At 32.7% G+C, this 13,094-nt stretch overlaps 1 pseudogene; it reads right to left on the bottom strand.

Moving 5' to 3' along the window:
• Positions 1-1,493: 1,493 nt before the first annotated feature.
• Positions 1,494-12,463, bottom strand: LOC131597526 (SWI/SNF complex subunit SWI3D-like; annotated as a pseudogene).
• Positions 12,464-13,094: the final 631 nt, after the last annotated feature.

The raw sequence follows: 13,094 nt of genomic DNA, 5'->3' as shown, positions 1-13,094 counted from the left end.
AAAGTGATTTAGTTTTTTTATTTTTTTATTTTATGCGCTGTTATAGACACTATTTTTATAAAAAAAATATTTGAGATGATCAAAAGTAACTATTTTTTAAAAAGAATAATAAATCAAAAAACATACTATTTCGTCATTCAACTTATTCTCTATAAAATAACCTTACAATCAAATCCTAGTAGAAAATATGAAAATTTCTTACTTCATCATAAAAGTAAAATTACAATATGAAAGTGAAGTATAAAATTATAGATGTAAATTTTATACTGTGTACAAATATGTTTGAGAGAAATATCTAACAACAGATTATTGATTTCTTGGTGTTATGTACTATTTGTGCTTCACTACCTTCCATAAGTCTCTTGCTTCTTTGACAACCATCTATGTGCTCCAATACCTACGATAAGTCCCCTGTTTCTTTGACATCTTTCTATGACATATTGAAACAAAATAGTTCCTAAGCTTACATTCCAGTTAACAACAAAACAATGGCCTACATATTCTTATATGACTACAATAAAAAAAAAGATATATGTGCCCTTTTCTAAATTATATTCCAATAAAAAGTTATATATTTGCCCATTTCATACAGTCAAAATTTGTTGATACTTGAACGCAAAATTTTATTTTATGAATAATATATTTTGTAAAATAAAGTATTATTGAAATATAATGGTATATTCATTGAATGATCAATTAGTCTAATACTCGATAAGTATAACATGTAACCAAGATAATATCACATCAAGCCTTTTGTATGTCAAGCAAATATTAAATCTTCCGAAAGCAATGCAGTTTACCTGCACAAACCTACCGCCAACAAGGCACCCCACTAGAACCATGTTAAAAGCTTTGATGGTTAAACAACATCTGCAAATCAATCAAAATAAAATTGTTATTATACTGCGGATAATGAATAATTAAGTGTGTTACAAACCACTATTTAGGGGTGTCATTTGATCTATAAATGAAAGTGTTTGAGTCTAAGGAAAATTTAAATACCCCCTACAATCACAAGAGGGAAAATTGGAACTGTTGCAGCAAGATTGTTCTTCCTAATTAATCACATTATAATAATGTATCATTTATTAATATTATTATCATGGTTTTAAATTGCGGACCGCATCACCTGATGCGGCCGCAATATTGCGGTTGCGGTAGTGTCCGCATCCGCATCAGACCGCAATTGCGGTGTGATTGCAAATCACAATAAAAGCCGCATCATAACACCGCATCATAACACCGCGCCGCATCAAGCCGCATTAGACCGCATCAGGCCGCAAGAGATTATGCAATGCTCGCAAAAATTATTTGGTCTACCTTCTTTTTTAATTATATTATAGATTTAAGATATATTTGAAAAGGGTTATTGATATTTAAAAGGGTGACGAATTATTAATGAGATATAGATGAAAATTTAGAGAGAAAATGGAAGATATGTGAAATCGAAACTAAATAATAAAATATAATATTTTATGTTCAAAAATATGAATTCACGCCGCAACGACCGCATTCCGCATCGCAACAACCGCAATAGCCGCAACCGCAGTGACTGCAACCGCAACCACATCCGCAACCGCAATTTAAAACCATTATTATTATTATTATTATTATTATTATTATTATTATTATTATTATTATTATTATTATTATTATTATTATTATTATTATTATTATTATTATTATTATTATTATTATTATTATTATTATTATCAACAAACATATATCAATTTAAAATTATTCTAAGTAATTTTGTTAAAAAAACTCAAGCTCCAAGAACTAAATTTAATTACCTTGAGTGGCTTCTAGATGGCGACCTTCTTGAGGAGATTCCAATAAATCCTACTTCAAAATACAAACAGCATATAGTATTAGTTAGAAACTTCAAGTAATCCATAATTATTTTTACTATAATATTAAATTATTATTATATTTAAAATCATTAAGTTAAGTAAACATAACATGAAAATTTCCTAAAAAGAGGCCTAAAATTTCTTCTTCTACAGAAGAAAAATATAGATTTAAGGGGAAACATAGTTCCATCTGATTCTCATTTTGAATTATAACTTTAAAACATGTTCCTTTAATCATGAATCATATTATCTTGAATTTACAATTGCTTTAAATATTATCCTCAATAAAAAAATGAATTAAGGAGATTGCCAATATAACTTTTAAGCCAAATAAAGGGGTTTTAAGTGCAGGTTTATATTTATATCCAGGTTTGAGATAAAACCACTCACTCCCACTTCAATGGTAAACTCTAATAAACATGTAAGCATAATACCAAAAGACCTGTTCATGTAGTAGTAAAAAAACTCAGTATTGGCATACATATCTAAGACTCATTCGCTTTCTGGTGGACTCTAAACAAGATGCTAATACCTATAGATTCAATTGAAAGATAAAATTAAGATTCTATCTTAAAATGGATAGATCCCTCTGCTTTCTACACAATTAGGAAGAAAATAGTATTGGGCCAAAATGCTAATCCTAACAAGGCTTACAAAACTAAGAGAAACAAGCAAACAAACTAAGAAAATAGAATTAAAAGATAACTTTGATTTTCATTGATATCCTCTATTGTGTCAAAGACACTATATATATATAGTTCCCATAATAGATGTTCAATTAAAAGCCCAAATACACAAAAGCCCAATAACATACTAATAATATAAATCCTATTATTACTCCTATCAATAACAATACTACTAATATAAATCATATAATACCCTTCTATCATTGCCGCGGGGTTCACTTGAACCTTGTCCTCAAGGTTCTAAAATTACTCCCGGATCCCATTGCTTAAACTGAAAAATCGTAACTATCCATGCTTCCATGGCTGGTTGTAATAGGGTTTTCCATGATAATCTTCCATGTTTCACCCACGCTGCATGAAGGCCAGCCAACTCACCAGGAACTTCGACTGACAAGGCACCAAAGACCTTTGCCTCGGGATTGCTCTGATATGTACTCTGTGCAGCAGCAATAGGAGCAATTTCTCTCATATCAAAAGCTTCTGCATTAGAGCTAGAAGATGAATTCACAACCATGAAAGAACCACCTCCTATGTCACTTGAAGCCTGAAAAATAACACCAGCGCATAACGTAGCAGCCACTGCAGCATGGACAACATGCCCCCAAGCCTAAGCATTGAAACACCAACAACCGAACACCGAATACCATTAGCCGCAACAACTCCAATTTTCGATTCAACAACTTGTCCCCTATTGTCTGTTCGTCCCTCATCATATCTTTCAGCTCCTTTCAATATTTCAAAATTTACGTCACCTCTTACTGCTAGCTCAATAATTGTATTGTAAATGCTCAACAGTGGTGAATCAGGTGGTTTAGGTGGAATCGCAAAATCAGCAGCATCATGAAACACACCATGGTTGAAATGATGACGAGCAACATAGTAAGCACTGCCTACCATATCACGGTAAACCTTTCCTTCTTCAATATAGACAGAAAGTCCAAAATCAGTAGCCTTGAGCACGGAACCCTCATTAGTTTTCTCATCACCACCATCTTGTAACTTTGGAGTCTCCTCTTGATTATCTTTCACTTTATCCTCTTCAGCCTGAGAAGACTCATCATGGCCTTTGATGTTAGTGTCATTCTCAATAACTTCTGAAACATCTTTATCTTTATCTTCATCTACTGACAAATTATTGTTTGTTGCAGCGGGATCTGCTGTTTCCTTGCAACCAGCATCAACATCTTCATCACAATCAACAAAGCTATCCTTAATTGGCATTTGAACAAAATGCAATATGCACTGAGCTTTTAATTTAGTTCCAACATGTTATGCAATTTCATTCCGATTTTCTTCATAAAGTTCCAATGCTTCAAGGAGAAAAAGTGTCTCCTGATCAGTCCACTTTCCACTACTAACCCCAGCAGCTTCAGCTGGTTCCATGAGTAACGAAGACATGCCGGAGCCAAACTTTCTGTTATTGAAGCAGTCCGCGCATAGATCAAAATATGCCTGCTTCTGGCAGTGGTATCGTTTGCGAGAACAATCACCAGAACAAGAGTTGCAATGGTACTTAAGCATCTCAACTGCCGAGCACTCTTGTTTCACCAACTCTTCAGCGATCGTTGACTCTGGAAACAAGCCAGTTGTCATAGCAGAAATAGTTAGGCCAATTTTTTGAGGAGTAGGTGGGCATAATTTGAGAGTTTCAAAGTGATAGAATTTTTTTAGCAAGGAATTCTTTTCTGCTTCCCCATCATCGCTGGTTTTAGCTACAGCAAACTCCGTAGAAGGGAATGGATGGAAGTTAATTAAACCCCAGTAGTCTAGAAATTCTAGTATCTCCTGCCTAGCATCCAAGTCCCCAATATCAAGCTCTGATAGATCCTTCAATTCAATTTGTATGTTTGGATTTGAATGAAACTTCCTCGTTATCCAATTCCGTATCTCTATGTATTTATCGGGAGTTCGATTTTCAGTTTTTCCATTAAAGAAAGAAGGCATCATACGTTCCTCAATTGGATGTATATTCAACCATGAAAACCAACCACGATGAGTAGGAACGACGTGTGCGTTAGCATCACGAGATCTAAATGCTTTGAATTCAGCTTCAATCGAAGCTTCCAGAGATTCCCACTTGCTCTCCTTCTTGAGTTGTTCCGCCGCCGCAGCCAAAGCCTGTGTCTATTGAGCATGTTTCACCGTGGTGGGGGCAGAAGCGGAACCGGCGATGGTCGAAGCAGATACTGCCGAGGAGAAATTGTTAGGGATTTGGAGAGCCCTAGTTAAAGGACCTTTATGGAGAGGATGATGATGAAGAGACGAGGCTTTCTCGCGAGTAATGTGATGGGAAAAAGAGGCGATGGTTTGAAATCATCATCGCTATCCATGACTGATTCTGAGATCTGAAACAAAAAAAATTTGAGTTGGGAAAAAAATGGATTTTCCATTTCTCCTAGCTTAAGTTGTTTTTGTTTCTTCTTCTTAAATGAGGAGTGAGACACTTGGAGATACTTCTCAAAATCTCTTCTATTTCTAGAATGGACTTGATATTGATAATAAATTGATGAATATGGGTTGACATTAGATGAATGTGGTGAATATCCATGATTTGGATACAAATTTGGTGATGGTGTTGAAACATATGGATTTGTGTAATAGGGTGAGAAAAGTTCCCATGGAAAGGATGGAAATGAAGGTGTGGTAGAAATTGTGAAAGAGGGGTTTGTGGGATAGGTAGGAGGAATGCTCCATTGATGAGAAGAAGGTGTAAGATAAAGGTAATCCATAGGAGGATTTGAGTATATTATGAAAGCACCAATTGTTAGGATGCTAAATAAGAACCCTACCAAAACTACTAAAAGCTGGAAAATATAAACTATGAAGAAGATAAAATAAAAGGAATAAAGATATATTTCATTTCATTTTTTTGATTGCCTCCAAATGTCTCTATGATACTACATTATATAACATTCTTAATGGATACTATTAATATAAAAGCCCATACACTACTAAAAGCCCAATAATAATAACAATAATACTAATAATAATACTAATAAATAATACTATTATACCCCTCTATCAGCTAGTCAGCATATTTCCATTCAGCCATCTTCATCCCTAACATAAGTTTACTAAACAGACATTTGAAGTTCCATTGAAGTCAAATAACAAAGTACTAATATAAAACTTAGAGATCAACCATACTAGTTCAGATTAAATAGCCAATTTTAGCATGTAGAAAAACTCTAATTAAAGAAAAATTGTGACTTTCAAAAACTAATTTCTAGTCGGATTTGAGAGGAAATGAAGGACTTACCAATTCAAAGAAGTATTAAGACGAATGAGTATCGGAGTTGTGTTATTGGAGTAGTTGATACCATTAGGTTTGTGTGTATTGACTCTCACCGAGGTAACTTGTGGTGACATAATGATCTCGTGGGGTTTTCATAGAGTAGGTCAGTTATTCTCACAGATAAGGGTTTCACAGAGTAAGTCGATAGTTTTCACAAATAAGGGATTCGAAGAGTAGGTTGATGATTCTCACAAATAAGGGTTTTGAAGAGAAGGTTTTGACAATCGACATTGTAATTGAAAATGTAACCTTTAATTTGGAGAGAGAATGGAGTGTGGTTCCATGAGTAAGGGTGAGGATTAAAGTTTCTGAGTTCGATGGCGGTGACGATGAAGACTTCATAGTTTGACAATGGTGAGGTGAGGGTGAGTTTGATGACGGTAAAGAAGAAAGGCTTCGAAGTTTGACGATGGTAAGGTGAGGGTGGGTTTGATGAAGGTGAAGATGAAAGGCTTCGAAACTCGACGACTGTGAGGTAAGAAAGAGTTCGAGAGTCTTGACTTTGTGGTGGTAATAGGATACAATGTTTTTTTTAATTTGAAATTACACTAAATAAAAAAAGTTGTGTATATCTTTTAATTTGAATTATGCAAAATAGAAAAAGAATATTAAGTAACTTTTATTTTTGGTATAAATCCTATAATAGCACTTTTACAAAATTTCCATCAAATATGGGTAATTTAAAATAGCCTTCACCCATTAAACGCTATTATTTTTCATTTTCTTTTGTTAATTTTCTACAATAGCACTACAAGATAAGATGCTATTATAGGTGTCCTTCATTAATAGCGCCCGATAAAAAGTGCTATCATAGGTTTCTGTGTGAAAATTTTAATAGCACTTTATCATAAAACACTATTAAATTGATGCTATTATAAATCTACATTGTAGTAGTTATATACTTATAGACTTGTTTGTATGGACATATACTACTTTCATCCCCATTTTGGCAAGTTTTTACCCCATTCCCGAATTCTTGTAAATAATTTTTCCCTTTCTTTATTTTGCCTTCTTTATTCTTTAGCGTAAATTCTTTTTCTCAAATAAATGCTAAAACACATGAGCATATTCAAACACTTTCCAAAACTCTAAAAACAACTTCAAACTCATTCAAACATTTTTTCTACTTGGCTTTTCAATTTAAAACCTTATCATAAATTGGACACTTAGTTAATTTCAAATGCAAACATGCTTCCACATGTGAAGATCAAATGTTTTCCACTCAAATGTGATGATGGCAAGAATCCATTTTAAGCCACGATTTCGTTATCCATTATTTTAGTAATGCAAACAATATCGTATCCATGTGCGCGTAGTATTGTTTCCATTTGAAAGTGGTCAAGTTACTCTCTCTAAAAATAATCAACAAACCTCTGTGGTTACTATCACCATGAAATACAAGGCTCCGACTTCTTCATTGCACATGGAAGATATGTAGGCACAAGACTCATCGAAGTCTTTCCGAGCATACAAAAAAATAAAAATAAAACATTTCTTTTCTAAATGGGGTTGAGGATTATCAAGCATCCTATGGTTTGGTCAATTTGGAAAACTCTGAATGATTTAGTTTTTTTGGGTATTTCGGTGAGACCAAAAGCCGTGGAAGACATGAGTGTCATTTTGGCTTAGAAATAGTATCTCGGTAGGTCTGTGGAAAACTCTTGTGCCTTATCGGTCTGGCTTGAGAACCATACCATATTTTTTGAGTTTATAGCAGTTTGAGTGGCTTCGGCTACCCTTGGTTGTGTTTTGTGTGTTTTTGTGGCTTTGTTGCTAGTATATGTGTCCTTGTTTCAAAGTGATCTAACTTAATATGTTTATGATTTTATGGATTTATTTTTTATCATCCGTGGGATGTGATTACCTTGATTTGGTGGTTGGGGTTGTTAATGTTTGGTTTTTCCATGTGTTTTACTGTCGGTTTTGTGATTGGCACTCCTTGTTCCTTTTTACATATTTTCTTATACTTTAGTTGATAGTGCCTCATTTTTCTTATATATATATATATATATATATATATATATATATATATATATATATATATATATATATATATATATATATATATATATTCTTTCTTCCTTTTAAAAACCACTTCACAAAAATAAATTAATCTATTCTCTTATTATGAATCATTTCAGACACATTGATCTTGTTTATTAGGAAAATGAAAAATGCCTGAATTTAAAAAAAATCGAAAGGGGTAATGATCTTCTAACTCTTATAAATATTGATAGTTGAAGATCACCTAACACAACAAACATATGAATTCTTCAATATATTATAATTTTTATTGATGATTACAATAAATATCATTTGTTTGAATGAATAGTAATTCCATAATGTGTTATGATTTTTTTAGAGTGTGGTCTTAAGCTTCTCTTTTAGGAAGTTGCTATGTTAATGGGGATTCCTTTTATTGAGTTTCTACTTAGTTTTTTTATGGTCTATGTGATTCCATAAGCTTTCGATTTATTTTTTTGTGATTTTTGTATTCATTCTTTTTTCTACGAAGCTTTCTATACACTTTCTATACCGTTTTAGTAGTTCTTTTAAATGATTGAATATATATATAGTTTTATAAATATATAAATTGTTTTATATTATATAAATATATGCACATAACTTAAAATGTAGTTTAATATGGTATAATATATTGTATTTTTTAAAAAATTAAAAAGTTATTTTATTAGAACTGATTTGTTCCCTATGTGACTTGTTTAAACTTTTAAATATTAAACTTTCATCTTTGCGGTTCTATGACGATCCAGCTTTAACTATTCAAGGATGACTCCTTTTATTGTCATAGTACAAAATTTACAATGAAACATACATGCATACAATTTGACAAAATTAAGAATTTTCAAAGATGCAATCATATGAAAAATTTCGTTAAAGAAGTATTTACAATAAAAACAACTAACGACTTTTTAAAATCTCTTAAAAACAACATAACTTTTAGTACTAGGGGAGGATATGCACTAACACAAATGACTCACCGAAAATAATATAATTACTGAAAGGTATTGGAGAAAATTTATAATGAGCATTACCATCAATTTTCAGCATCTGCATGCTCTCCTTGAACTTAATAAAAACTCATAGAATTTTGAATGAAACACACATATAATCACATATAAGTAGAAAGGTAACATGTAGTCGAACAAATATGTTTAAAATAAAAACATAGTATTTATTTCTTAATTATATTTATTTTTAACTTACAAGTAGTAGTAGTTTAAGTTAAACTAATATAATCACAAAGGCACATCTTGACACCATTGTAATTAAAACAAGTCCCATAACCTTGTTTATCTTTATATTGGCGAGCACACTTTGATTGACATTCACCATTAGTATTGCATGGTCCTAACCCAATATTACACATTTTTGAAGGTTTACCTAAATGTTTAGAAGAATCATAATTAAAAAAACATGTGCATAGGTTGAAGTGATCACAATACCAAGCTGCTAATGCACCATTATCACTTGGTTGAGATTTACAAAACGGGCCACAACTTGTCACATCACATTTATTGTATATGTGTGAGCATACCCCTGCCTCCACTATTAATTGCACTATAATCATGTAAAGAAAGTTAAACTGTAAGTTTATTTTACTCTATAATCGAATGATAAAAAAATTACATATACAGACAAATTATTACTTGCTACAAATGAGGTTAGGATGAAAAACAAAATCAAAGAGTTTGCCATTAGATGTTGAACACCGATAAAGAAAAAAATTGGTGATTGTTTTTGTCTTTGTCTTATTGAATTTATAGGTTTGGAAAACCAACTTAAATTTTCTAAAAATATAACATTATTTAACTGTTTGTGTTATTTGCTAAACTTTGTTGAGTTTTGTTTATAATTAGCTGTATTCCAGACAAATCTTGTTTTTATAAATATTTTTGTGTTATTTTGGAGTTTTTCTCCCTTATTTACATATTTTACTTATTATTAAAAAATTTAATCATGACCAACATTTGAATAGAATTGATCATATATTTTAAATAGATTACAAGTATATATCATGACTTCAATAATTTAATTTTTTTTACTAAATAAAGTTATTCATTGATAGAATTAATCCAAGACAATGCAAATCAAACAATTTACTTATTCAAATCAATTATAATTACCAAAAAATTAATTAATATGGCTGACTTTAATATAAATATTTCTAAAATGATAGGTATTATTATGAATTTGAAAATCTTAACTCAATATTCAATGTTAATATTGTTGGATAAGTTAGGTTTGAATCTTGATTTATTTAAGGGTTAATACCTATTTTCTACCTGCCATATAGGCCTCTTTTTGAAACCCCCTGCAAAAAGAAAAAAAACTTCCATGGATCACCTCAACTTTTGAAAAAAAATTGTATTTCACCCTTAGTCAGGCCACATCACTTAAAATGTTGATGTGGCGTGGTTTTTTATTATTTTTAATTCAAAAGTAATACAACATGTGTTTATTTCATATTGAAAAGTCCAATTTGCCCCCTTGTACATAAAACAACAAAAACACACCTTCAGAAGACATATCCATTGTGTTCATCTATTCCCAACCCATGTTCTTCTCCTTCATTCTAAACCCTAGTTCTCTTTATCTTGCAAAAAATGATCGATCTTGTTGTTCGGTTATTCTAATCTTGTTTCTCCTTCGAATCCCTAAAAAATGAGTTTCCCAGTTTCTTCTAATTCAAGCATTTCTTCAAACGGCAGAATAACTCCTAAATGTGGGCATAATATGTCGATGAAGATGTTTGTTTCGAAATCTATGGTAAATCTTAGGAGAAAGTACAGGAAGTGTATGTTTTGGGGTAAAGAAGATGATTGTAACTTAGTCCATTGGGTTGACGAGCTTTTCGTTGAAAGAGGCCCATCAGACTTGGACGGAGAAGTCATATCTTTGATGAGTAAATTGGAGAATGATTTTACAAAGATGGAAGAAATGAAGAAAACGGCTGATGACTTAAGGAATAAGATGAATTTTGTGATTATTATAGTTACTGCTACATGCCTTTTCTTTCTTCTTGGTTCATATAACAGATATGTCATAGTTTCATGTAACACACAATGTTATATGTTCAATGTATCATATATTATTTTAATGGATGTTGTCATTGTGTATGTTGAACAATTGTAAGGCATTTCTTGTTGAATTAATGAAGTTTTTGAATTTGTTGAATTATATGTTCAATGTCTGGAAATGTTTTACAAATTGTGTTATATATATATACACCATATTGTGCATTATGTGTCTTCTATAAGATCATAAAAATTAATCTTTCATTGAAAGCAAACTTATTGTATATTGTTAAAAATAATATCAGAATGCAACATGTAATTGATTAACATCATGACAAAACAAGTAAACTTGGTGCATAACAGGTCTTTGATCATAACAGAGGTAAACATATAAGCTAAAAAAGTTGGCATTATATTACAGTTTATAAATTGGCATATTAAGTTCTTAATAACAGATGTTTTGATAATATCTTATCAGCTATTGTCATAACAAAAGATGGCACATTATGTGCTTACCAAAATATGGCACATTATGTGCTTAACAAAATAACATAACAGAGTCAATCTCCTTAACATAACTAACTAATGAGTCATGTTTCTTGCAATAGAATTCCACTTGTCTGATGCATCATCAAACACAAATGGTGCATCTATAGTTGACCCAGGCCCACCAATTCTTCTTGCAGTCCTAACCATTTTCAACCTTTCACTGCATCTTTTCCTCATCCCTTGATCGGGATTTTTAGCATCATCCTATTTTTTACCAGTTTTTTTGCAGCTGATATGCTTCGCTCAGTCTGCAGAGTTAATAATGCTTTCCTAGTCTGCTCAGGTTGCACAAGTGTTGGATTAACAACTTGTGATTGTTCTTCATATGCGTTCATTATATCATCCATTAATGCTTCTGATCTTACCACGCAGATCAGGTGGCCAGCAACAAAGAAGGCTTGAAATCCAGAACGGTTGAGAGGGGAAAATGGTTGTACCTGCAAGGCACTTTGATGCCAAAGTAAGTATGTGATCCACAAGGTACAACAAAGTGAGAGATATTGGGGGTAAGAAAAAGGTTACCTTGCCCTCTAGGATTAAAGGGCTATTTATAGGGTATCCCTAAGCGAAATTGGCTCCTCTTTCCAAGGCGTGGATCTAGGTAACGCATGAGTTGTCCGCTTACCGGGCACAAGGCTCTCTCGTGATTGATTGTCTTTGGTGTTTGCCCAGAACGGGCCGGGGGAGGATGTCACGCGCGTGTCTAGGGTGCCTTGGGCCGAAGGCTGGATTGGCCCAATAAGGGTGATTAAGCCGGTCCAGAACAGCTTCTAACTCAGGGTCAGCCATTTCACGGAATACCTCTCCTTCAGTTGGTGCAGCAGATGAAGATGGTTTTCTCCTTGGTGGTTTTCTCTATACAAAATATAAAAGCATATTTAATAAGACTATTTTAAGAACATGTTTAAATTACTGAGAAGAATAATGTACTATTACCTTTCTTTTCAATGCATTGGGATCTTGTTCATTGATCTTACACTTCCTTGAGTTATGGCCGAATTTGTCACACTTTATGCATCTATAGTTAACACCAATCCTCCTCATCCTTTATCCACTTTCATCTTGCTCTCTAAACCTTAATTTCTTAGGTATGCCTGGCCCCTTCTTATATTGAGGTGGTAACATGTTCTCAGCATCCACAGTGGGCCACATGTCTATACCATTTATTGGACTGAAATTGTTTTCATAACATGTCTTGTAGGCCTCTCTCATGTAACAAGGGTAAACAAATGTCCTAGGATTCAATTTCTGATATTGCATTGCAAACACAACATGCCTACAAGGTATTCCCACAAGGTCCCAAAAGCAACATATACAACTTTTTTCCCAAGATCAACAACAAATTGGAGTCCATTATATGGATGATGCACTTGCCACAACACACCCATACTCCATGTTGGCAGCCATTCTCCACTCATCAAAGTTTCCTTATCTAATTTTTTCCTAGGATTAGGCATAACATTGTGTTTCCATTTGTCAAGCTTAACTAGACTATTCGCAATCCTACTCATTAAATATTTCCTAATCCATTCTACCATTGTAAGGAAAGGTTTATCCCTTTCTTGTAAAATTATACTATTAAATATTCACTTGAGTTATTCATTAACACATCACACTTAGGGTAAAAGCTAAAGGAATGCTTACTCCATAACTTTGTAGGAACTCCCATCAACGA

This window comes from Vicia villosa, linkage group LG4 (assembly GCF_029867415.1).
Source record: "Vicia villosa cultivar HV-30 ecotype Madison, WI linkage group LG4, Vvil1.0, whole genome shotgun sequence".
In the NCBI taxonomy this organism is placed as follows: Eukaryota; Viridiplantae; Streptophyta; class Magnoliopsida; order Fabales; family Fabaceae; genus Vicia; species Vicia villosa.
Note: the sequence above shows the minus strand (reverse complement) of the source record. Positions and strands in the feature narration are given on the sequence as shown.